This window comes from Xiphophorus couchianus, chromosome 7 (assembly GCF_001444195.1).
Source record: "Xiphophorus couchianus chromosome 7, X_couchianus-1.0, whole genome shotgun sequence".
In the NCBI taxonomy this organism is placed as follows: domain Eukaryota; kingdom Metazoa; phylum Chordata; class Actinopteri; order Cyprinodontiformes; family Poeciliidae; genus Xiphophorus; species Xiphophorus couchianus.
The window spans coordinates 4,110,729-4,136,135 of record NC_040234.1 but is presented as its reverse complement, the minus strand read 5'-3'; the positions used below and the strand labels follow the sequence as shown (position 1 = coordinate 4,136,135).

The following is a 25,407-nucleotide window of genomic DNA, read 5'->3' as shown; positions in this document are numbered from 1 at the left end:
TCTTCATGGGTTGCAGTGAAACTCCAAAAAGAATCTCTCAGCTGATGGAACAGAGAAATTACAACATGAAAGACGTCTTACGTCCTTTAAGTGAAAGAAAAACAACTAAGTTATTTCATCGGCCAGAAAAAGTCGGCAGATGTCACTAAAGCAGCCAGAAAGCAACTCTGTGCTCTGCTGCAAGGAAGCGTTCGCCATCCTTCTGGAACGCCACTGGGAAATTTCACCCAACGCAAGAGAGATGGGAATGTCGGCGGTGCTCCCGGCTCTCCCTGCCAGGGAACCTGAGCGTTTTCCCAGGTCAACGGAAAGACAGGCGTTCCCATCGCAGGAGCTTCTCTGCAGATCTTTGCCAGAGCCTGCGTGCTGAGTAACATGCTAGCTGTCCAGCAACAAGCGTCTGTTTCATCTGCTTTCTCTGCAATGCTCTCTACAACACAGCTGACAGACTAAATTATGATAAAAGATCTCCAGATTTTTTTATACAGATTCTGTTAGGAGATTATTTCTAGTACCTGAAAATATGTTCAGCAGAAGTCTTTACCAAAACATTTTTTGGGGGGGGAAACTCAAATCTTCCCAGGTCAAACTCTTCTCTTGGAGAATGTTGGCTAAAATCATTCAACTGATTTATTACATTTTTTTACATCTGTAATTGGCAGTTATTAATTATTTTTGTCGTGTAACCTCTTGGTTGTACAAGGAGATGTTCCAGAGTTTGAAAACTCAGATGAACACAACACAGAAAGTCCTGAACTTCACCACAGGATCGCATGGATCGATTGATTGATTACATAATCCAGTCCCAAAATGTGTTTTTTATGACGCAGGATATTCACATTTAGAATTACAGCAATGTGTAAGAATGTGAGCCATTAACTAAACCGAAGGAGAATCGAAGTTCTCCTTCGGTTTAGGAAGCTGATGCCAGGTGCTACCTGGCACGTAGCGTCTTCAAAATATGAGATTCCTCTGATGTTCTGGTTTTTGTCTTTCTAGCAAACCAACAGCTGTCGAATTTGACGCTTTTAAAAGGCACGGATTATGTTTTTCACCAATCTAGTGCCATTTTGTAGCACAATCAAGTAGCTATGTTACCTTTGGATGTTGTAAAAACGCTATGTATATCAAATGTGACTTAAAAGAAGTTAAACTTTGTAATTTAACACCTTGAAATTAGGCCTCTGTCTCTTTAAGAACCCTTACAAAAGACTCCCATGAAATTTACCTGTGAAAGTTACATTTGAAACCTATGTACCACACATGTGGTTCACACAAATGTTCACATGTGAATGACATGTGAGTCACATCTAAAGGCACATGTACTGTATATGTGTGATTTTGGAATGTTTCATGTGAAAACATGTGTATCTCATGTGCATCACATATTTCCACATGTCTATCACATACACATGGGATAGACATGTGATGTGTATCCCTGTGATAGACATCCCACGTGGAAAATGGGAACCACATGTGCCACATGTAATCCCATGTGAAAGTCATGGGATTTTTTGTAAGGGAAGCTCCAGCTCTCCAGGAAGTCATCACAACATCTGCTGGTAATGAGCTTAGCAGATGTGTAGTTCCACCAGGTGTTTGCTAATTGCTGCTGGCTAGTCTGAAGGATCTGAGTGGGGAGTTACAGGGACTCTGGTTTCTCCGTGTAGCTCTGATAAAACACTGGGTCTTTGTCCAAGCTCGGTTATTTAATAAGCTAACAGAAACGGATGGAAAGGAACGAAAGGACGACCCGTTTCTCTGTGTTTTCCAGCTTTGTTGGCCACGTGTTCTTCAAGGGAAGGACAAGGATGTAATGACAAGAAGTAAGCATGAGGAATATGTGAGCTATTAAGGGACACTGCGAAGACGAGTGGCAGTGTTCCCAGTGTGCTTCAACATCTGACTAGGACACTTCACGGCATGCGACGAGCCCAGCACAGACACGGGGGGCTGAGATGTAAAACAAATCTAACTTCTGTGAGCGCAAGTTGTTGTGCAGAGAGAGAAGAGCATTAGAGGAACTAAATAGCGCCTGCAAAAGTCATTTCCCCTGAAGTATAGACGCTGCAGCTTTGCTTTTTCTGTCTACTCCAGTTCTTTTATCTCCAGCTCCACTCCTACACTCGGTAACATGCCAATGATGCCATTTCATTACCATTTTGCCCCACTCCTGGTAATTAACTGAGAAGCCTTTTTATTATTATTTTTTTTTGCTCTGTGCTGACGCTCTGTGGTACAAGTTGCTGTAGCTGCATTTTTGTACCGTCTGAAGAGAAGAATCATCCTCAGAAAGAAGACAAACACCAAGAGAAACAGACAATATTAGAGCTTTCAAACCGTTGGCATCCTTTGCCGTCAGAGGTCCTCCCCAACGACCCCGAGGTCTTTTGATTGAGATGGAGGAGGTTGTGAAACCGCTCGGCTTTGATGTCAGATCACAGAGTGGTGAAACAGAGCGATGTGGGGTGGGGGGTGAGGAGGAAAACACGTTATCGAGTTCAGTGTGAATCACTGAGCTGATCCGCCATGCACCGAGGAGAGTGGGCTGCTTTTGGTCTCCGGTCTTCTGCTTTTACGTGTTTGTGTTGGAAAATTCTCTGCCTCTTTTCTCAAGACTTCTTAAGGTGGTGATTCAGCAAAGTTGTCTTCTAACCAATAAAGCCTCTGCGAGGAGGCAATTATGAGTCAGGCCTATCTGCAGCGGCCAGACGATCAGAAAAGAGGCTTACGCCGGCTCGTGGGTTTCTCTTTACCTTGCCTGTTTGCACTCCTCCATACTGATGGGTAGAAGAGCAAAAATTTAATTTCTGTTAAAAAAAACAAAAACCCAGAAAGTTATATTCGAACTCTGAGAACAATGATAATAGAAAACTAATACCCCAGAAAAATTGAGAGAGCAGAACTCTACAGTGTTGCCAGATTGGGTGGGTTTCTGTCCAATAGGGCTGCTTTTAAACATGTTATAGTGGAAAAAACAGCTTTGGGTTGGTAGTTAGAATTTGGGCTGCTTTTCACAACATTTGTCGGGTTGTTAGAACGTGTTCAAAAGACAATTCTTTCAAAATGGTTTGTCATTGTGTTTTGAAAGCACAAAACTTTCAATAAAATGCCAGGTTTTCGAATGATCTTAATTTATTTTGAAATGTCCAGAAGTTGTCGAACGTGACATCGTCAATAATTAGTCATTGGTTAATCAAAGTGTCACTATGTAGTCGTATTGTAAAACAAACATCCCAGAGCAACATCAGGATTTAAAAGGACAAATCGCCAACAAAAAACTCAAGTCTCGTGTTCAAAGATTCAAGTCCCAAGCAGTTCCTTCATTACAAGAAAGGATGAATAAAAGTGTTGTTAAATGTCAGAATTCTATAAATGCAGAGAAATGACACTTAATATATATATCTACATTAGAGGTTGAGATTTGCCCTGTTATTTGTTTTATGGTGTGTTTGGGCTGGAAACTCTCAGTCATGTCATAGTACAACCATGTAGAAGACAGCATGATGCTAGCCCAGTATTACAGACACTGTCTCATTCCACATGTCACAAAACCTCTTAATATAACAATGTTTAAAGTTGTTCTGTGAGTTCTGTTTAGCTTCACAGCATGTGGTTTTATCTGGTAAAGTAAGCTTAAGATGTCACTATGAGCCAAGGATCTGAAGGTCAGAGGCTTTAGCTTGAATTTCTGTTTCCTGAGTTAGCTTGTTGCATCAACACAGACAAAAACTTCTGGTTGGGTTGGCTGACAGCACTCTGCTCCAATAGTATTGGAGAGGCTTTCACCAGATTGTCAAGTTATTAAAAAAACAACTAATATGAGACAACATGCAAACAATGTGTAAGCACTTTGAGAATCCCACAGCTAGCTGCTAGCCGCTAACGACAAAACATTAGCGTCAGCTTTTCTGCCTGCTCTAAACGAGTCTGAACCGAATTTCATCACTGGTAGTTAAAACTCTAAAATGCTTTGATCGAACATAAGCTGGGTGAAAACACAGTTCAACATTTAGGAAACCTTTAAAGCACAAAAATTAAGCATTTTGAACTTTACTGTCAGACAGCAACACATGGACTGGACCAGGTTACACTGATTACAGGTTCTTAAAAAATGTGTACTTTCATTCTGTTTGTAAAAGTAAAATACGTCATCCTCAATTTTTCCAAAACTACTGCTGATATCCCGCCTTGTTCACAAGAGTCATTACACCGTTACCTAAGTGTGTGATAATGAGCTGCTTAATGCCAACTGTCTGTTTTTATCTCACCTGTCTTTGAGAATAACTAGTAAAGAAAAAGAGTAAACTACTTTTGTACCTTCAACATATTTCTGAACAGGTGACAAAATAATTTTAAGAAAACAAACAGTGACCCCAAATTTCTGTTCCTATTTTTCTGTTCTCCAATACTCCTAATACCGCGTTGTGTTACAAGATGAACATGTTTGTCATGTTCAGTGTTCGGATAAAGAGCAGACATTTTTCAAACTTATGATTGGTGAAGCACTGGTCAGGGTCAAAACTGAATACTGGGTAATTGATTTCTTAGTCCACCTCCAGTTAATCAGTTTCTGAAGAGAATCAGGAGAGGCGCTGATGTGGAAGCACAGGCTGAATCTCTGCTAGCGTAAAGAAAGAGGGTCACAGTCGGAGCAAACGGGGAGCCACATGCTGGGCGGCCCATCAAATACAAAACGAGTTCCAGACGGCAGATTCAAATGTGCACACATTACCTGTTCCCTGACCCAGAGAAGATGCAACATGGAGAACACAGAGGGGACGAGGGGAGAGAGAAGGGCAGATGGGTGAGACTGATAGCTTATGACAGAATGTCCCGCTTCAGCTTTTCTACTCAAGCTCCTCTAAAAGCATTTCCTCACACACCCTTTGTACCACTCAGCTCTGCCATTGAGTATTACATGACTTCAGCCAGTCAAGTAATGGAGTATTGCTATTACAAGTTTTTCATATAAAGACTATTCTTGATATGAAACTAAATCAGAAGGCAGGCGGTTTATTGTAAATACATGGACATGCTACTTTGAATGTGACTGGATAATGCAGGCAGGCTTTACATTTGAGTGTAATTTTTAAACCAAGAGGCTTCATTTTATTTTCTAGGTAAATCTAAAATGTAACCATTGTGATATTAAAATGTTTTAAGGAAAAAACTATTTTCTCAAAACAACCCAAATCTGTATGTCACTGAAAATCAAAATTGTCCGCATTGTTACATTTCTTCTTTTCAGATCCAACAAGACAGATTATAGTTAATTAACTTGTCTTTATTGTGACAATGTGATGTGCATCAGAGTTAACATTACAAAATATAATAGAGCTAAAGTTCTTATCTATTGCTATGTGCCACAAGAAACGGTTCTGTTAATGATCATTAATTCTGTATATCAGGACCAGAGGCAACGTCACACAGTGTGTGTTCAACAGAGCAGTAGGTGTTACAACGCCCTGCAGTTAAATGGGACTCATCTTGTATTACCAATTAGTACAGTTAGCATAACTACCAGCAGTTCTTGTGCGTAGTCTCTGTAGAGGCCCAATTCAAACCTTCTAGTCTACTCTACTGTTCGCTTCGTCTCCAACTCTGTGATGTAACTTTGATCGAGCACAAAGGTTCTCCAGGTGTCTCTAAGGACAGCAGTGTGTAGCCCAGATTTGTGACCATGTTGACTGGATGAGTGGGCTGAACATTTGCATCCAGTCAAACTCTAATCGTAGTCTATCCAGAGTCAAAAACCACAAGATTCCGCTCACTGAAAGATGAAACAAAAACTGAGCTTTATGAGTTGAAAAATGCCTCATTTTCTAGTTTGTGCAGAGAGGAGTGTGTGCATGCTGCTCCCAGCCGATGAGAAGAAAGGCATGAAGAGTGACAGCTCTGAGTGCTGCAGTCGAGAGGCTTTCTTTCCTCCGCCCACGCAGGCGTGGACGACTGAATGAGCATCCAGCTCCCAGGTGGCACAGTTCTAAGAGACCTTTCTTCCATCTCTGTCCTCCCTTCCTTTTCCTAACTCTGACCTTGAGCTTGGGTGGAAAATGGAATCATCATTTCATGCTCAGTTTTTCACACAACCTCCCTATGCAAACCCACCTGCTCTTTTATTTGATAAACCTTTCTGGGGGGGATTGTGGAGACAGTTTAGGCTGTAGACTGGCAGCTAATGGTTGGGCTTGTTTTACACCAACATCAACCAAAGCAAGACATCCTGCAGGGTTTCCCACAGTGTATTATAAGCCTGGAGGCCACCAGGCTAACCCCACCAGGCTAAGAGTCATTTGTTTATTTTAAATGGGTTTTTTTTATACACCAGTAGCAGAGACAGTAAAGGTGGATTAAGCTAGGTATATAGTTGACCCATTGAACTGGGCGGTAGGTAAGTGTGCCCCAATTGCACCGCCGCTGACCTTCCTGTTGACCTCATACGCTACTACTTCCAAATTATGACACTTGCGCCTCTACCACTGAGCTTAGCAGATTTTCTGGGGGAAACCCTGCATCCTGGTCCCAACATCAAATAGACAGAGTTTGTTGCCTAAAAAGGTGCTCAGGTCAAATGCGTTTCTCTTTTCAAAAAGGCATCCAATGCCTCAAACTTTGAAATAAGACGGTTGATATCAAGTGTCAAAATTGCTATAGGTTTAGGGCTGAGAAAAGTGAGAAAAGACCCGGGTTGGTGCGAGCCTCTTGATTCTTGGTTGCAGTCTCTTTGTACAATGGCGGATGAAATTGAGAAAGCGGTTTGGCTTTATTTACTTAGAGCAAGCGAATGTCATACGGTGTCTCTGCGCCATGTCTGGATTGACCTGATAATTCAGAGGTGATTAGAGTTTGGTGAGTTTCACAACCTAGACAGGTGCCGCTTTTAGCGCTATTTCCGTCTCACCCGATCCCAGTTTGACAACCAGTTGACTAACCGGTGCCTTCATCTCCTGCCAAGACACAAACTACAGGCAACTACTTATCACATATCTGAGTCTCTGATTGGTTGACGTGCTGCGCCCAACTGCAAATGTTCAGATTTTCCAACTGTAGAGTTTGCCGCTTTGAATGCTACTAAATCTGTGCTCAAAATCTGAACACGTGCAATGCCAGATGTGTGAAATATTTCAAAAGTCGCTGTGCTAGACACGCCGCAACACCTCTTGACATCCACTAGACCCTCTAACCAGAAGTCCCTGATATTGTAATTGGCCTGGACACATTATACAACAGCAAAGGGCCTTAGTAAAGTGCAACATCACCTACGACCACTAGGTGTATCTTCAGTTTCCCATTAACCAACAGTCTCTCCCTCTCTCAAGCTGGATTCTCTCTCTCTTTTTGATAAAATGTTCTTCCTCTGAACTCCCTGCAACTCTCCCATTAAAGTCAGTTTAGACCACTTTAACACTTTAACAGTTCATTTCTACCATGTCTTGGGTTTTTATTTGTTTGAAATGCAAATTGCATTTTAATGTGTTGTTTTTATTTGATGCCGGAATTGTTACCATTGTTCTTTTGATGCATGTCTAGTTTTTAATGAGATTGTTTTCTCTCCGTGTGACTAGTTTTCTGAGAAGCATTTTGAACTTCCTAGTGTTTGAATGCTGCCGTACAAACAGACTCTACGTTCTAATACATGCAGGCTACAATACTGACAGGCAAAAACCCAACAATGACCTCTGTACCACAGACAGCTCAGCTCATAAGCTGTAGTCAGCCATTTCCTTCTGTTATGTACGCAATAAGGTAGCAGAGTAAAATAAGATCTTGTTGTTTGGTACCTCACTAACAAGACAGAAGAAGTGGTAGGTATAGTTAGGTATTCCAGCAGTGTGTCAAAATAGGCTTTGAAACTCCACAACATCACAGTTTCAAGGGCTTTTGAAAAACAAGTAAATTTTGTTTTTGCTTCCTTATTTTCCCAGAGGTCCATGAAACCACGATCTCCTTTCTTATTCATGTAAACAGGCAAAAAGTAAAACATATATCATCTAGTTATATGTCCAAAAAACGTATACTTCATTCATTTGAAAGTTTAACAACTGTGTTTTTAAATGTTTTAAGGCAGAGGTGTCAAACTCATTTTTGTTTTGGGCCAAATCAAGATCTTGAATGCTCTTAAAGGGCCAGTTGTGCCAGAATGTATTGATAAAACCCATTAAGATATTAATGAATTCTTAAAATTAAGCAGTACTGAACATCTTTTCAGTCCCTCCAGGATTTCGCAATTGTTTTTGTGGTTTTGTGCAATAAAAATCAAAGTGTTTGTGGTACTGATTTTAAAATATTTACGATATTTGTGCTTATGCATATGACTTTTTATTACTCAACATGTAAATAATGGACTATAATCTGACATCAATTAAGGCTGAGACAGCTGTTAGCATCACGTAAACCATTTTTGACCATTTTAGTGAAAAATCTGCAATAAACTCACAATTATTCATTTGTATGGAAAAGTGCGGCGATTTGTTGTTTTTTGCGTGAATTTCTACCATAATTTGCAAGAAGCTGGAGGGACAGACTGATGAAATCTGACAGAAAATAGTTAAAAACCGCTTTGATTTGGTTGAAATAATAATATTTAAGCACACTGTGTTTAAAGGGGACACTGTTCCTTTAAAGACTCAAATAAATCGTAGTTTATTCAGGATGCAGAGAAAGAAAGAGAGAGAAAAAATAATTCCCACATTCCCAGAAAATAAAATGTCCCAATGGCTGCCTGATGTCATGATCCCAGTGTGCACATATACATCTGCTGCATCATTAATGGCCATGATGGACCATTAGTTCTATGGCATCATCCCAGCACTAAATCATTGATGAGCTTTGGGGGCTTTGGTCATAGGAGAACCAATAGGAAAACACTGAGGGTCCTCAGCAACAGAAGCACATATGACCCAACGTCCACTTATGGGCTTATTGTTCCACAGGCAGAAAGCTGTGTGTTCTGGTGTGAACATGTGGCCTCTAGCATAGATCATTAGGAAATAAATCATACAAAGAAAGGAAGAGCCTAATTTCTCCTTGAGTTGTGATCGGCAGGTTAAATATTGGAAAATCTGTTCATTTCTTCCTATTGACTGAATGTGTCAGAACTCAGTACTCTGAAATGCATTAGCCAGAGATATGAACTGATGGACTTTTTAAGAGTTTAATAAATTCATGTAAAAGCTTAGGGATCAACCTTTATCCATAACTCAGGATGATACTGAAATTCTTCCAAATATTGCTAAAAGCCTAAACAGTCAAAATCATTTAGACTTCAAATAAATAAAAAATAGAAAAAGAAGCATGGGCCTTGAAAAGCCTCATAAGTAGCTGGGTTTCCATTAGAAACGTGCGCAAAACTTTGACGATATTCCGCTAATGTCAAAAAAACAATTGCGGTGTTTCAGTCGAATAAGAAACAGAATTAAAAAATCATGTTTATAATAACTTGTTCACGTGACAAGCCATTAAAAACATGTAGTCTATTTTTGAAAACCGGAGCTTCTTCAAAGCTGCCGTGTTTCCACAAAGCAAACATATTTCAGTAATTTAAATTTTTACAGTCAATGGAAACGCAGCTCTCCTCTGACACTCACTTTTGGAGCTCAGGCTCATAAAACCTCTTCACATTTGAAAACGGACGCAGCCCAACAGCAGTTGAACCTTGGACTCCGTGATGGATTAGAGCTCCAAGGGGCGACGGCCAAGGTGTCCTACAGGTCACCATACCATGATGTGACTCAGGAGCAGGACCTACATCCATCACTGCCGTGGAATCTGACATCTGAACTGGCCCCAGATCAGGTCGTGACCACAGTGTGGCGTCATTAGGCTTTAGAGGAATAAACAGCTGATAACCAGACAGCACGTATGAATCGCTCTCACTTTGACACAGCTTCCTGATGCCCTGCAGGTGTAAGCGGAGTGAAGTGGTGACCCACATCCTGTAGATGGGAATGCTGCGTCAGCCCTCTGAAACTATAAAACCCCTCCATTGTTTTGAGACGTAGAAAAAACTTAGCCTAGAGAAACTACAGGCATAAGACACATTAAGAACAAACAAATGCTTGATAATTGTACAAATTAAAACTAATCATATTTAGGGAAGTGGTCGCACTTTAAGGCTGAACCGAGTAAGGCTAAGGTCATACTTTTATTCTTTTAAGCTTTCAATCTGTCATGGGAAGGATCTACATTCTTTAGGGAATATACAGAAGACCATTGTTTTACTAAAGCTAACTGTGCTAACACCAGCAATCGCTAATCTAACTTCCTAAAGACTAAATAAGAAATCAAACCAATCAAGAAGCAAAATCTCAATAAACACAATAATCATAGGTTTTTAAAATTCTGTAAGATAGACAATACTGTACATGTTTAAGCATTTTTAGAATATGGATAAGAAATTGAAAACGTACACCACTGTACGATGAAGCCCTGCTCATTATTCACAGGTTTTTCTGTGGAACGAGACACCAAATTATTTAAGGAAAATCCACCCAGTTTCAAATGTAGCTTGGGAAACAGAAATACCTTGCAGCCAATCAAAGAGCTCCATAACTCAGTTAATGGTCATTTTTTTCTCCTTCGTATGCTTTTGCCTTTTAAGATGATACTGAAACAGATGCTGTCCTAGAAACCAAACTTCTAAATTAAAATGGTTTGGTCCAACATACCCAGCTGTAAGTTCTGATATCTTCTTACGGCTTCTAAAGATGGTGCAAATCAAAAATCAGCTCAAATCCCTATTGGCGAGTCAGAACTTGGATTGGTGAATCCCTAATTTTAGAAATCTTCATGGCTCTGGCTCTGGTCAGTAGCAGAGCTCAGTTTGCTCATAGTTTGAAATGTGGGAGCTCTTGGATCAGCGGCCAGCCCCACGGCATCATATTACGGAGCAGGACAAGCGTGTGTGTGATTACACCAAGTCAGACCTCCCGTTCGCCTGGAGCTTTTAGAATGCGAGGGAACAAAAAAAACAGCCGCCAGCCTTTCTGCCGCTCAGATGCACTCAACAGAGAGCACAGCAGTGAGGTCCTCTGACAAAAAGAGCGGAAACCACGGTGCCAAAAATCCCCCCGGCACCCTTTAAAGTACTCAACATCCCCACCCCAAAAGAACAGCCCAGCTCAGGCTGCGGGGCTCCGGCGGCGCAGAAATCGATGAAATCAATCCAACTTTTGATTAACAGCACAGAGGATTTAAATGGGTAGCTTCGAGTGAAAGCTGCTGTACTCTCCCCAACAGAACCACTCTGGGTTTGTCTTTTACCAATATCTGGGCCAATTCATCACGTTGAGGACTTTACGCAGACGTCTGGGTGGTGGGTGGAGGGGGCTGGATCCTCACAGTGGTCAGCATATTGGCTCGGTCGTTTCCTCCGAGCTCGGGCTGCAGTCCATAAAAGTTAACGACCCCACGAAGCTGAGAGTGGCCCAGGAAACAGCCACACAGCAGCAGCACTCACAGACAAACGGCTTTTCGGTAGGGAAGCAACGCTCCTCCCCCCCCCGTCCACAACACACAGAAACTTTTCTGAAGACTCATTTCAGGCCACAGATGAGCGGACGAGACGAGGTTTCCTCGTCGTCTCCTCAAATATCGCACGCTCGGAGCTGCAAGGCCTTCTTACGTAACTCTCAGACTTCTGCCGAGCTGCCAGAGATTTCTGCGTCCGTGAGTCACTGGGCCGTGAGGACTCAGCAGCCAGAGATGTTCGCGCCATCCTGCCGTCCCAAACCTAACTCGCCTGCACCGCCCGAAAGTAAAGAGCCGAGAAACGGGCGGGGAGAGAAGTTCTCATGTAAGCGTCGAGTGATACTCCTGCGGTCTGTAGGAGAGCAACACCAAGAGGTGGAGGCAGAGGAGACCAGGACAACAGAAACCTGACTGGAGAAGCAACTGAACTGTGTTCCCACTACATCTGAACAGAATCCGCTCAGCGTCTCATCAATCTGTTCCAAACTGCTCCAAACAGAAACCGTCCTCAGGTGCTGCTCAGCTCATGGAAGTTGCCGAAGTTAGCTTGATGCCCTTTTCCTACTGCTGTACATTGCTCTCATTTAAGTCTATTTTGTTTGCTTTACTAGGTGTTTTGTTTGCTTTACTAGGTGTTCCGCATGGTCCTGTATTTGGACCTCTTCTGTTCATTCTCAATGCTCACAGTATTCAGTTTTCTATTAAGCTAGTTTTCTGTTACGCTGATCCAGAAAACCAGCTTAATCCCTGTGTTAGGGTTATTTAAAAAAAAACAAAAAACATCTCAAGTTCAGCATTGATTCATCTACAAAAGACAAAGAAAATTACATCTTTTCCAACCTGATGCTGAAAATATTACAGATGGATGTCTCATACCTGCCTGAAATGCTGCCAACCTGTTTTAAATAGACGTCCAAGCATAAAGCCCAGACTTTAGACACACGTCCTTCTTCTCTAATGGTGTCCTCCCTACACCATTAGATAGACCCTACAGCTCAATGACAGAATTTTAAATTCTGATTGAGATCAATAACACAAGTATTAATAACATTGCTCCAGTGCATCTTAGGGTGCATCCACACCAGCCTTGTTTAGTCTCATGAAGTCTAGTCCGTTTGCCTAGAAAGTCGTTTGTTTGGGGAGGTGTGAATGCACAATGGGATCAAAAGAAGCTAAATCTGGTCTGCCTTAGATGAATCATGCTTTTAGTATCATTAATCAGCAAAATGTGGCATTTTGATGGAGGCCAAAACCAAACAACAATCAAACAGTAACTTCCACACAAACACAAAAGAAGGAGGCCAGAATGAAGCTCAGGGTTTTATGGGTCGTGGAAACAACCTGGGTGGCTGTCTTGCTCTACTTGGATAAAAAACCAAACTGAAGCCTATTTTAAAACATACAAACTTCGTTCGTCTGAGCGGGAAAACAGTTGGACATTTCACATCGACTTCCCAGTTGGACAACATCTCAGAACCGCGTCCTGTTGAGGTCGCTCACTATAAGCCACAGAAACTCATGAGATTCCGCTGTAGCCCACAGCTCTAGGGCATGTGATTTTATAGAAAATAGCATCAAAGCTGTGGTGTTATGTCTACCTCTGACCGCCATGCTGAGTCATTATCTTAATAACATGTCATAAATCAGGAAAATGAAGGCTTAGACCTCATTTTAAACACCGGGTTGAGTAAAGGAGACTTGGAAGTGCCTCAGCCCGTCCTGAACCCTGAACCTGATGACCAGCTTGATGTTTTCCACCAATCAGAAGAGGTGTTATGACCTTCAGAGGGAACACGGACAGGAAGACGTCCACAGTCAAAGCCAAGCCTGATTTCTTCAGCGAGTTAGCGCTGCTCTCCATGCTAGTTATGTTTTCCCAAAGGCCCAGGTCCCAAAAGGCCAGGCGTACAGAACATGCAGATCCCTACCATAAAGTGGGCCGTGTGGTGTGCAAGCCCACTGAGAGTCCACAGAGACTTGTCAGGATAAAAGTTCCTGCTTGTTAGCAGCAGCAGCAGCAGCATGTGGACGGCAGGCAGACTGAAGCAGCTCCTCAGCAGAAAGAAGAGACATCCAGCTGGGTTGTGAGCTCTGTGGTGGCAGCTGGAGAGAGGAACTAGGTTTGATCCACTATCCAGGGATCCTTCACATTTTTATGTCAAAATTACATTATTGATGAACATTTTACATTTCACCTAAAATCAGTAGAATTTATGTACCTAATATTAAAATGTTTTATTCATAAATGTATTTTTTCAGAAAACCTAAATTTTGTAGATCATGACTGATTTAACTTCCAAGGAGGTGAATACTTTTGTAAGCACTGTACCTATATTAGCTTTAAATGCAGTTTCCAGATAGGTTGAAGTATACCCTAACACCCTGTCCTCACATCGTCTCTCTGGCTCTTTCTAAAACCGTCTTTCTAATCTTGGACAGTCTACAACTCTGGCAAAAGTTTCTATTTTTATTGGCCGGAAGCAAAAACCTGCCATCTGTCCTCTTTGTTTCATTTCTGCTGATTGTCACAGCATGCTTTTTCTTTCTCTTTCTTTCCTCATTTGAAATAAATAATTGCGGGTTGCTTTGTCCTTCCCTCATCGCCAGAGCTTGACGTACGGTCCGACACCATCGTGGAATCCTCCCACTCCAAGCTGTCTTTTTTTTGTTTGTTTGTTTATCGGACTTTTGTCTCCCTTCGTCGTTAATCATAAATGTTGCCGCGTAACAGCAGGAGGGCACACTGAGTGCTCTGATGTTTTCAGAAAACATTACAATATAATGACAGACAGGAACAGTGACAGTCATTTCTTTGTAACAGATGCAAAACAATGAGACCTAAAATTGAAGAACAGCAGGTCAGTTGATGCATGTGTGTTTCCCTCTGCTAGGGGTCCACATCTGCTGGTGCAGCTTGCTCTTACAGAGCAACTCTGTCCAGTAGCACTAGTCATGAGCTTAGGTCCTTTAATCCGGAGCTAAAGCTAAGATTAGCCCACATACACACCAAGAAGTCACACACAGGACCACCCCTCCGCACACACACACACACACCCACGCTCACACACACACGCTCACACACACACACACACACACATATATATATACACAAACTCAGTAAGGCCAAAACATGACTTCTAACAAGAAGCGCAGTGAACCTTCAGGGATTTTTTTTCCAACATTATTACAGCCTCGGCTTTTTCTACTCCCTGAAAATCTCTAAGTATGTCAGGTAAAAAATGAAAAACATGCCAAATATGGTAATGGTAATTTCCACAAACTGTGTTTCCATTTGGTTTTTGTTGCCAAATTTAGTATTTTTAACCATAGAATGAAACATTACACGTCATCATTATTCTCGTGGTTGCCCTCAGTAAGTTGCTCGCCAATGACGACCTGCATGCCGCAGCATCTGTTTTGTTCTAAAAGTAAATTTGCCCCAGTAGGAGTTTCTGTTTGTTATTGTTTGATACCCAATAACCGACAGTCTTTTTAATCTGGAAGAAACTTCCAGCAAACTGAAAAACAGCAGAAACACTGAGTTCCTTTAAATCAACGCTAAAATCCCACTTATGTTAGAGTTGCTTTTAATGCATTCAACTGGAACATCACTGATTCTGATTTGAACTTTTCTTTTCTATGTCACTTATTGTTTTATAATTTCATCTTGTAAAGTATTTTGAACTGCCTTGTTGCTTGAACTGTCCTGTACTTGCTTGACTTGGTTTGCCTACTAGGGAAACAAAAACACATTAAGACGCTCCTTTAAGCTTTTTTTTGTTTGTTGTTGTTTTTTTTACATCTTATTTACCCTATCAAATATTTTGATTGCAACATTTTTTTTCTTCTGATTTACAGAAATCAGAAATTCAAATGCAGCAGGCTGCGGTGACCTCAGTATGGAGATGATCCTAAAAGCTTCCCCGTCTCGCTCTGTGCGGTGGGATCACCGCTGCAAAGAAATCTTCCTTCCTGTGGAGCTCATTGTATCATAAAAAAAAAAAAAAAAAATCAAATAAAAATCGACATTCTGATCCCAGTGAAGCTGGGAGTAGATCACAGAGATCACTGACTCCATTATGATCTCATTCATCATTCCTGTAGCCGCTTCGGTTCAACTTTGATCTCCGGCTGCTCGGACAGCTCCGCAATTATCCCCTCTCCCCGTTTGACGGCGACGCCAGACTTTCGCTTTCCTTTCAACGAATACATCATGGTTACATCACTTCCCATCGCATTGAGGGGAGAGGAAAAAGAAGTAGAAGGACATGCTGGGACTCTGTGTGCATGTTAAGCTGTTTGGACGATAATATCGTAACGCGATTATTCAAACATGGAAGGTCACAATCCACCCCCCAAAAAAACTGAGACGTTTTCCTCCCTTTCATACATCGAGACCCTTCTTTTTCCCCCCAGACTTTTTCTTAACTACTGATTCTGGATGATTATATGTAAGCACAGCCCTAAACTCCTGTTGTCACACAACACATAAACACTTTCATCTCCTCCACCTGTTTAGTAAACACACACACACACACACACACACACAACACATATGGCACAAAAGGCACAACTAAAGCAATGCACAAAAAGCTAGGTTGTTGCCTGAGCAACATATGGGCTTGTGCGTGTGTGACAGTTGACTCAGGAATGTGTAATGTTTATTTACCCAGCAGAGGTCTCATAAAGAAGCTAACTGCTCAAACAGCGTATCCTCCTCGTCGTTTAAAGCGGAGTGTGTTCAGGCTAACGCCGGCTAACGTTCATTCTGCGCTGCATGGGCTGTGATACGGGGAGGAAAACTATTAAATAATCACTTCAGCTCTTTTCATGCTCACCAAACATTCACATTCTTCACTCAGCTCAAAGATGCACCAGTGAATGTAACTGACCCATCTGTGCCTTGAGTGGCACAGCAATCAAGGTTACTGCTTCGGTTCATGGATCACATTTAATCATGTTCCTGATGTGCAGCCCGACCCGACAGTGTTTGTCAAGATGACTAAATTCTGTTGTTTAGGGGGCGATGGGGAATATTTTGTGCTACTGTTGTGATAATAAAAATGTTGATGAAAACCTAATGCATGATTGTCAATGAATGGCACAGCAATCATAGTACCTCTTGAAAAGCGTTCCTATTTTAAATTGACTTCTAGACGTTACTTACTTAAAGGATGATTCACATGACTAAACTCCACACAGCACAAATTTACTCATGCTTGTGGAACAGTGGAGAAAATAGTAAAAATAACATTTCCAGTTTTTCATTTCCAGTAAAATAACGTAACAGGTTGGTTTTGTTGTTTTTGTTTTTTAACATCATTAACAGATTTAATCGAGATGACGATGAATGGAAATTCTTATCGTGATGAGAGTTTTTCACAATAAACGATACGATAAATCATTCATTGTCATTTATTCTACTGTAGTTTATCATTAACTGTAAGGCTGGAGCAGAGGCCTCCACTGTTCACTCGGCACAACATGCAATGAGGGCCAGATTGACTTAAGGCCCTAATAGCGCGCGTGTGCAGGCTTTGATTTCTGTTTCCATGGTTACCAGGTGACATATGTTGGCTTGCGATAGTCGGACAGTCTCTCACACGGGAGTTCAGAAGGTAAAGGACGCGCGGCAATTACAGACGTCTCGACAACGCAGATGGCAAACAGCTGCGACCCGCGCACCGAGACGCCCCCGCTCCGCCCCGCGTCACTCTGGCACCTGAACGCTGCCATGCCTGACCGCGGCTGACCAGAGAGCAGGCTTGTGTGATCATGCCTCAGAAGCCTTCCTCCTCCTCCTCCTCCTCCTAGCATCGACTCATTCTGTGAGAGAATCTCAACTCCCCCCAGCAGACAGCCTGTGGGTGTTCTCACAGGCTGGAAGAGGAGAGAGGGCAGATATCTGCGAGACCGAGCGAGCTTGTCAATGCGGTGAGCGACTCACGCACTCCATCTTATCTGTCGCCGACTCTCCGCTGCGTAAGCACAAATCCCAACTGCAGCAGGCGACAAAAATGGAGAAACAAGGAAGTTATTAAACAGCAGCTGCTGTGGAGGACAAGAGCATGACGGCGAGCGTGTTCCTGTCTCCAGGCCACGATGTGGTGGTCATTAGGCAAGTCTTTCTCCTCTCCAGGCCCCTGATGGCAGGTCGGTGAGAAGTCTAAGCTAGCTCCTTTACATTGCTTTCATTCCTGCAGAGGCTTCGTCTAACAGAGAGGAGCTCTATGAACAGCCATACAGAAGGGATGAGTAATGACAGCCCCATTTAAGCTCCTCACAACAGAGAAAAGGAGAGCAAATAAAGAGTCGAGACTCTGATCAAGGGCAGGAGTAGGAGTGGCACAGAAAGAGTCGGCGAGTCCACAGAGTGTGGAGTGTGGCGGCTGGTGAACAAACATCTCAGTGGGGCTGATGTGCCAATAGATTTCCCTTCCTGTTTCAGTAGAAGGGTTCGCATGAACGGTCGGAAAATTACAACAATTCCACAATGTCATGACGGCCTTCATACAGCAAGATAGCATGAAGGGTTAAATTAGCCAAAAGGAAGTGGTCTGTTCAGTAACATGCAACACCTAATCATTACATAGGTGCCAACAGCGGCTAACTCTGAATCAGACTAAAAACTAATGTGTGGTTACCTAGAAGTTTAACTCTGAACAGACAACAGGCTAAATTCTGTTCAAGAGGCAGTATTATGTTTTCCAGCTACATAGTGCCATTTTATAGCACTATGTTAGTTTCAGTTGTTATAAAAATGGTGTACATTTCAAACATGACTTAAAAGACATTTGACTTCTTAATTTAACGCCTTGAAATTGTCTCTTTAAGAAACTCCTGCTCTTTCTGAAGCTCCGCCTTCAGGAAATCATCACAACACTGTTTCTCCATTAAGCCTTTAACATCATTTTTACCTTTTTACCAGCGTTTAACAGAGAAGTAGCTCCTACAATGAGCTCAGCAGACGCTCAGTTCCACCTGGTGTTTGCTAATCGATGCTGGCTAGTCTGAAGGAACAGAGTGAGGGAGTCCTGGGGTAGTGGAGCGCTATGATGCGGGAACTTGGAAGCTGCGGCTCTGAGGCAGAGCTTCGTGCTCAAAGGCGGGGCTAGGTCCACCCAGACGTTCTTCACAGCTGAATGGTTGCCATGGGAGATTGAAGAATTTCTCAAACATGCATAAAATAATTAAGGCAACATTCCTGGTACTCTATGTCTGTGAATGCACAATAGAGCAATTATAATCCCACATAGACAAATATTGCTCTTGACAAACATCTCCATTAGGGGTGCAACAATTTCTCAGCCAGCTGATTTGAACATTATTAATTGGAATTCATCAAGACAATGATAAATCTGAATTAGTACCATGAAAAGAAATGTTTGACAATAACTGATACGATAAATGCCCGCCTCTAAATCCCACCTCTTTTTGCAAATGTCTCCTGTTTTCTCATGGTTCTTTAGCCTCTAAACACTTTCACTGTAGACATAAAACCACATATTTTTAAAAGAACCACATAGATCGGAGTTGGTTGCAGTTATGGCGAAAACAACTTGTTGAATTGCGACGGCTATGACCTCTGCTTTAGGCCCAGATAAAAATAAAACTGCTGATAAAACAGAGCATGCGCTATTTCCTCCAACGACTCTAAGATCAATTGAACACAAACGATAAAATAAATAGGTTCCATATGAGAGGGTGAATTAGAGATAAGAGTTTAGAGGCTGAGGCAGCTTGAACGGAGACGAAGCTCTTCCCGCAGCTTCTCCTGCAGCTCTGCGCCTCTGCCGCCAAGCCCCAGTTGCTCTTACAATGGCACTGAGACACAGAGCATGTGTCGCCCATCTGTCAGACAATATGTCAACACAGCCATAATAGCCCTGCCAAATGCGGCTCCGGCCTGTTAAAGCCCTCCACGTCGAGGCCTTTCCATCTCTTTCGCGTCTGCCGATCACTTTCAGAGCTGCAACATCCTTCTGATTGACGGCGGAGTTAAACGGAGCTTAGACTCCAAGCAGAGGCGCTAAACGCCGTTCATTCCCCTAAAAAAAAAATCAGCGCTACCATTTAATCGATATCAGCCAGGAAGTGGTTATAATTTGCTAAGAGATAACCACTTCCTGTCTCTCTCTGGAGTTCACTCATGTCATTCAGAAAAAAACACTATACAAAACCAAACTTGATGAAGATGAACTGAAAAAAAAAACCAAAAAAACTTTTTTTTATGTTGCTGAACAGAAACAAAAGTGAAGATTTTCATTGGACCAAAAGAAAAATGATCTAGAGTCAGCACACAGATTCAGTTATTACAGCTGGAAACTAGAGATCAGGTCAGGAACCTGGGAGTGGTGATGAACTCTGACCTGAACCTTCACTGTCACATAAAGACAGTTACAAAGTCGGCCTTCTGTCACCTGAACAACATTTTATGTTCTGTCTGATGACAGAACTGCTGTCTGATGAGAGCAGTTGGCAAAATGTAATGTTTATTGCTTGTTTAATAATTGGTCTTATGTTTTTATGGTGTTCAGCACTCTGAACTGTCTTGTTCCTGAAATGTTATACATTAATAAACTTGACTTGACCTCTGTTGTGATGAGTAGTAATTTGGGCTACTTCTCTAGAATCTTAAACCAGGTGGCCTCAATCTTCTTACAGCAAACAGGCATTTTTGTCCTCATTTCACTCAATGGATATGTCGACTTAAATCTCCTTTCTTCCACATTACAACTCTCGATCTAATCTCCAGTAAGTTGTTTTTAACACGTGTTACAAAAGCAACGGAACAAGTGTGCCTGACAAAGTGGCCGGCGGTTCCATATTTCCACCTGTGCAAAACACAAAACAATTCGGCCTGCAATCTGCAGCGAAGCGAATTAAACATCATTTCAGCCAGACAAACGGAGGCGACTGGATGGCGAAGTGCGAGATGAAAACACGAGAGCATTGGGCTGGCTTCGTGGGACGGAGGCTGGGAGAAGCACAACCAAACAGAGGAGGAGCCGCATCCCACGGAGACTCGCAAACATTCCAGCCACAGTTCCCGATCACACTCTTCCACAGCTCCCCCAGACGAGCGGAGCCGAGTGCGTCGCCATCCAATTAACAGCCAGTTGGTTTGAATGGATTACTACCTCGTTAGAGCCTCCGAGACTTTGTAGGTGTGTAACCACCTGGCTGCCAGGCGAACACACTCCACAATATGTTGGCTGACTTCACTCTACATTGCTTGGGTACTGCAGTACAATAGCCACAAAAGTGCTTGTTATTCTAGGGGCCAAATCGAGTTCAATTTGGAGAGTGTTAGCAAAGAAAAGAAGAAAGAAAGAAAGAGAGAAACTGCGATTCTGGACAACCAGGTGGCCGGAAAATGATTTGGAATTACAGTGGTGTGTCTTTTGAGAGTACAGGCTAAAGGAGAGGCATGCTGTTCGACTGTGACGTCAGTGAACCACTCAGTGGAAATCAGTGTTATAAGGAGAACGACATGGGATCAAGTGCAACAACGTCCCTGATTGTACTTTATGACCGGACAAGGTTAAAGGGAAGTTTTAAATCTGATCTTGTGATTATTTTCTGTATGTTTGCGACTTTTAAGGTCTAGGAGTTGAATTGGAGGAAATTACTATGTTGCTGCGTTTCAAAAGAATCTCTGGTCAGTATAGGATGGGTTTGATCAGTGTTCATATTTTAGACTTTTAAGGAGAATTGTGAAAATAGCCCTTTAGTTTGGCAGCAACAGGAAGTTCCAAAGCAGATGCCAACCTTAGCGTCAGACCTCACTAATGTTTAGCCGGTGGCTACATTCTCAAAGTGTTAACAAAATGTTTCTTGCCCCTCAGTCAGTATTTCTCCAAGTCAAAATCTTCCCAGATAAATTATTCACTGTAGCATGACACTCAGAAGCTACATCCTCACTTACTGCAAATACCATCAACAAGGATTATTGCGGTTGGCCGGTAGACTGCAGATCTTTATCGTAGGCTATATTTCTATTGTTTCTAACATATACTGTTTATATCGCGCATTCCTATTTCTAAGTAAGAGTCTCAGATATAGATACAGTGTTTTAAGCTTAAATCAATCACCTTCAGATCTAGGGCTCATAACAGCTAGCATTTCTTTCACCAGAAACCAAAGTGTTTCTTTTGACAACGCTTTGGTTGCTTTGGCTGCTCTAATATGTCGAGATCTCTTGCGAGATGTTCTACCTATCCAGCTGCTGTCACATTATTTCCCATGTTGCTGTGAATGTTAGTATGTTTAGTCCACCTTTAGCATGTTGAAAGAAGGAAAACTCTACTTCATTTTCCTAGAAAGTCCTCAAACGAAAGGTTTGCTTGGGGCTCTGAGGTTGCCCCCAAATAATAGCATCAGATAAATATTAGCTGAATTTAGGCCTGTCGCGATAAACGATAAATCGATTAATCGTACGATAAATTAAAACAATCGATGTCATTTCAATTATCGGCATTATTGTCTCTTCCGGCCTTTTTCTCTTTCTGTTGATGACACCGAATGAAAAACGGCTCAACTCCGGTGCTCTCCACTGACCCTCCCTTCCTCATTTCCTTAGTTTAATGCCCAGTGCGCACTACAGGATCTTAGAGCTGTCGGCCGATTGTCGGCCCATTTTCAAAACCTGACAAACCACACGGTTCGATCGGGTTCGGTCCTGCCGTGTGGTGTCCAACAATGGGCACAAAATAATGGCTACAAGTTCAGTGAACTAATTTTAAAACCAGGCATTAATCAATGCTTTACTACAATCTACCTGCAATGCATGTGGCTAGTGTCAGAGTAAAGTCCTGACTGAATGAAAATCATTAGAACCTATTTACGTCACGTAACGAAGAACAGCTGAAAAGTTACCAGGTTTATCAACTGCGGTAGCAATTTCGCTCCAACTCCTCCTCTTGTCATTTCTATTCTTTGCATGTTGAATAAACATTAATGTTGTTTCCACGTTGGCTGGACTTCGGGTTGCGCCGTGTCAGCTGTTTGGGATTCCCCTCTGTAATTTCCCCTCAGAAAGCGCGGAGGAGAATCCGGGCTTTCTGATTGGCTACCTGTCACATTCAACAGGCTGCGTTAAAGCTGCCAGTCGGGGAAAACCTCTGATTTGGACCGGAGCGGCAACGACGATCTAGTAACACACCACACAATCTTAGAAAGACCAACATTCTAAGATTGTCATAAGGGGAAAAATAGGAGCAAAAAATCCTGTAGTGTGAACTATTGCATCAGGTAGTCGATGTGCCCATCTTCTCATTTAAATCTAATTATTACTGAAGGGCAACATAATATACAGACTTTGTAATCTGTACTCTTTTGGTTGAATGCAGTATTTATTTCCACTTTGGCTTTATGTTGTTTAGTTTTTATCAAGTACATTTTTTGTTAATGGAGACCGAGAATCCATTTTGTTTTTGGTTGTTTTGTTTATTTTGTTTATCAGTTCCAGTGTTAAATATTCTTTTGAAAACAAAGTGTATCTATCTTTGGCAGGAAATCACATGCATTATTACTTCATTTCCATTACATCAGTGTAAAAAGGTCTTCAGACAATATTATTGTTTATCGCAATAATTTTTTGAGACAATTAATCGCTCAGCAAAATTTGCTATCTTGACAGGCCGAAGCTGAATTAATCAGAGAGCAGGTCAAGTCATCAGTTTTACAATCAGAACGGTATTTTTGGGTCATTCAGATGACATTTGAGTCGCAGTTGCATCGGGCACAGCAGAGGTGAAAAAATGTAGTACCGATGCTCTCAGATTCACACAGCTGAATCTTTCAACATGTTCTCACTCACACACACACACACACCCACACACACAAAATTCATGGCAGTCTGGTTTATCTTGGTGATCAAATTACTTTACAGCCTTTAATGCATAGCAAGGCTGGAGAGGAGAACTACTCTCCCATGCCATAATTTATTCCGATGCTATCGATTTAGATTTTTTAGGTTCAGTAAGGAAGCTCCATCTGAGCAAAGGAGCATGTAGGATCAGTTACAGCTCGAGCTCAGGCTAGAGGACAGCGGAAGCGACAGCTCAGACAATCATGTAGACTCTGCATGAATCTGACGTTCAATTAAGCTTCTTAGCTAACCTTAAGATGATGTTTTCATTACCTTTAGCCAATAATTCAGCAGCTGCTCTCATCTGTAGTTGTTGAGAGCAATGGTGATCCCACCATCTATAAACTCGTCCACATTCACAACGCCAGCAGCAGCAGCAGCATGCCAAACGACGGCTGCTGAAAGCAGAAGCGGCGCCGCGACCATGCGGGTGAGCCGCTGCGTCTTCTTAATTGCGAGGATGAAAGCGTGAGCCAGCCTCGCCTAATTACATTGTACGTGTAAATTTGATCTTAATTGACCTGCCGCGCAAAGTGAAGGTTAATTAAATAAAACTGTGATTTGTACACTTCTGCCTCGGGGTGGAGGACGGCCGGCTGGAAACACATATGGAGAGGAATGATTTAGATCTTTAACAGAGACGTGAAGAAACGTGTGGGTCTGATAACGGAGGTGTAGAGGAAGAGAATTCACACAGGCCTTCGTGTTTCCATTGGCAATGGGCCCACCGCTGGGGAAAAATGAGAGGCCCTGAGGCAGAAAACAAGCTTATCTTGTGGATTTCACTAAATATTTAAGACCATGTTTCATGAGTCTTACTCTGGAACCTGTTGAGCCTGCTGATCCAAGTCATGTTCTTCCTTGATGCATATTTGAGTAAATTGTCAACAATCAGACCACCATCTAAAGGTACTTATTTCCTTTTTAATGTTGCTAAGATTTTAATAGACAAATGAGTTTCTATACATTTACCAAAACAAATTTCAACTTTGTGTCAAACACTAGCAATCAGCCACCAACAAGTGAAAAGCTGCGGATTCAGAATTTGTAATAGAACCAACCTTTGGATTGGACAAGTAGGAATAAACTACAATACATGGAAGAGTCAGTGCTAGCCTGGATTATTCTACACTGACTAAAGGGGAATTATTATCTATTTATTATCTATTATTTTATAATGCAATCAAGTAACTGTGTTACCTTCAGATCTTATAAAAATGCTGTATATGACTTAACAGAAATTTGAATTAGCAATTTAATGCCTTGAAATTGGGGCTCTGTCTCTTTAAGAAGCTCCTGTTCTTTCTGAAACTCCGCCTTTAGAAAGTCATCACAACATGGCCCCTCTATTAACCCTTTAACAACATTTTTACCAGTGTTTCACTGAGAAATAGCTCCTATAATGAGCTCAGCAGATGCTCAGTTCCACCAGGTGTTTGCTAATCGCTTCAGCATGAAACAAACCTCAAAAAAGTCAAATTTATGTGATAAAATAATACAATTAATAAGCTTGATGCACAATGTTTCTCTGAGTGAAAATACGATTACATGTCTGTCGGTGTATATCTATGAATGCATGTGTGTGTATGTGGACACGTATATGATTTGTAAATGTACATTTGTGTGTGTACACATATACACACATATCTATATAGTCCCAGCAAATAAATGCGTATGTATTTATATTTGCACACATCTGTATTCTTTTGTACATATACTGATATTTTCATATTTAGATTTCCAGTTTAGCTTGTATTATGTGTTTCTTTCTACACTGCGCTGTTTTTCATTTCTGTTACTCTATTGTTCTGTCCTCTTTCTGCCATGACAGCTTGAATTTCCCACTTGTGGGACTAATAAAGGATTGTTTTATCTTGTATTGTTTTGGAGTCATGGAGTCTTTAAAACACCGTTTATGATTTGAAGAACCTCTATTTTATTTGTAAAAACAAAAAAAGGGGGGATTCCTCACTTTTTAAAAAACAAATATGTGTGACACATCTTTTATAGACCCAACAATAGGCATTATTAAGCAAAGAAAAGCTGGAGATTATTCTAAAATT

General features: G+C 41.8%; 1 protein-coding gene across 11 annotated transcripts in view; it reads right to left on the bottom strand.

Annotated features, from left to right (window-relative positions):
* The window catches only part of caska (calcium/calmodulin-dependent serine protein kinase a), a 145,532-nt gene that overhangs the window by 105,575 nt on the left and 14,550 nt on the right, over window positions 1-25,407 (bottom strand). The gene's annotated exons all lie outside the window — the stretch shown is intronic.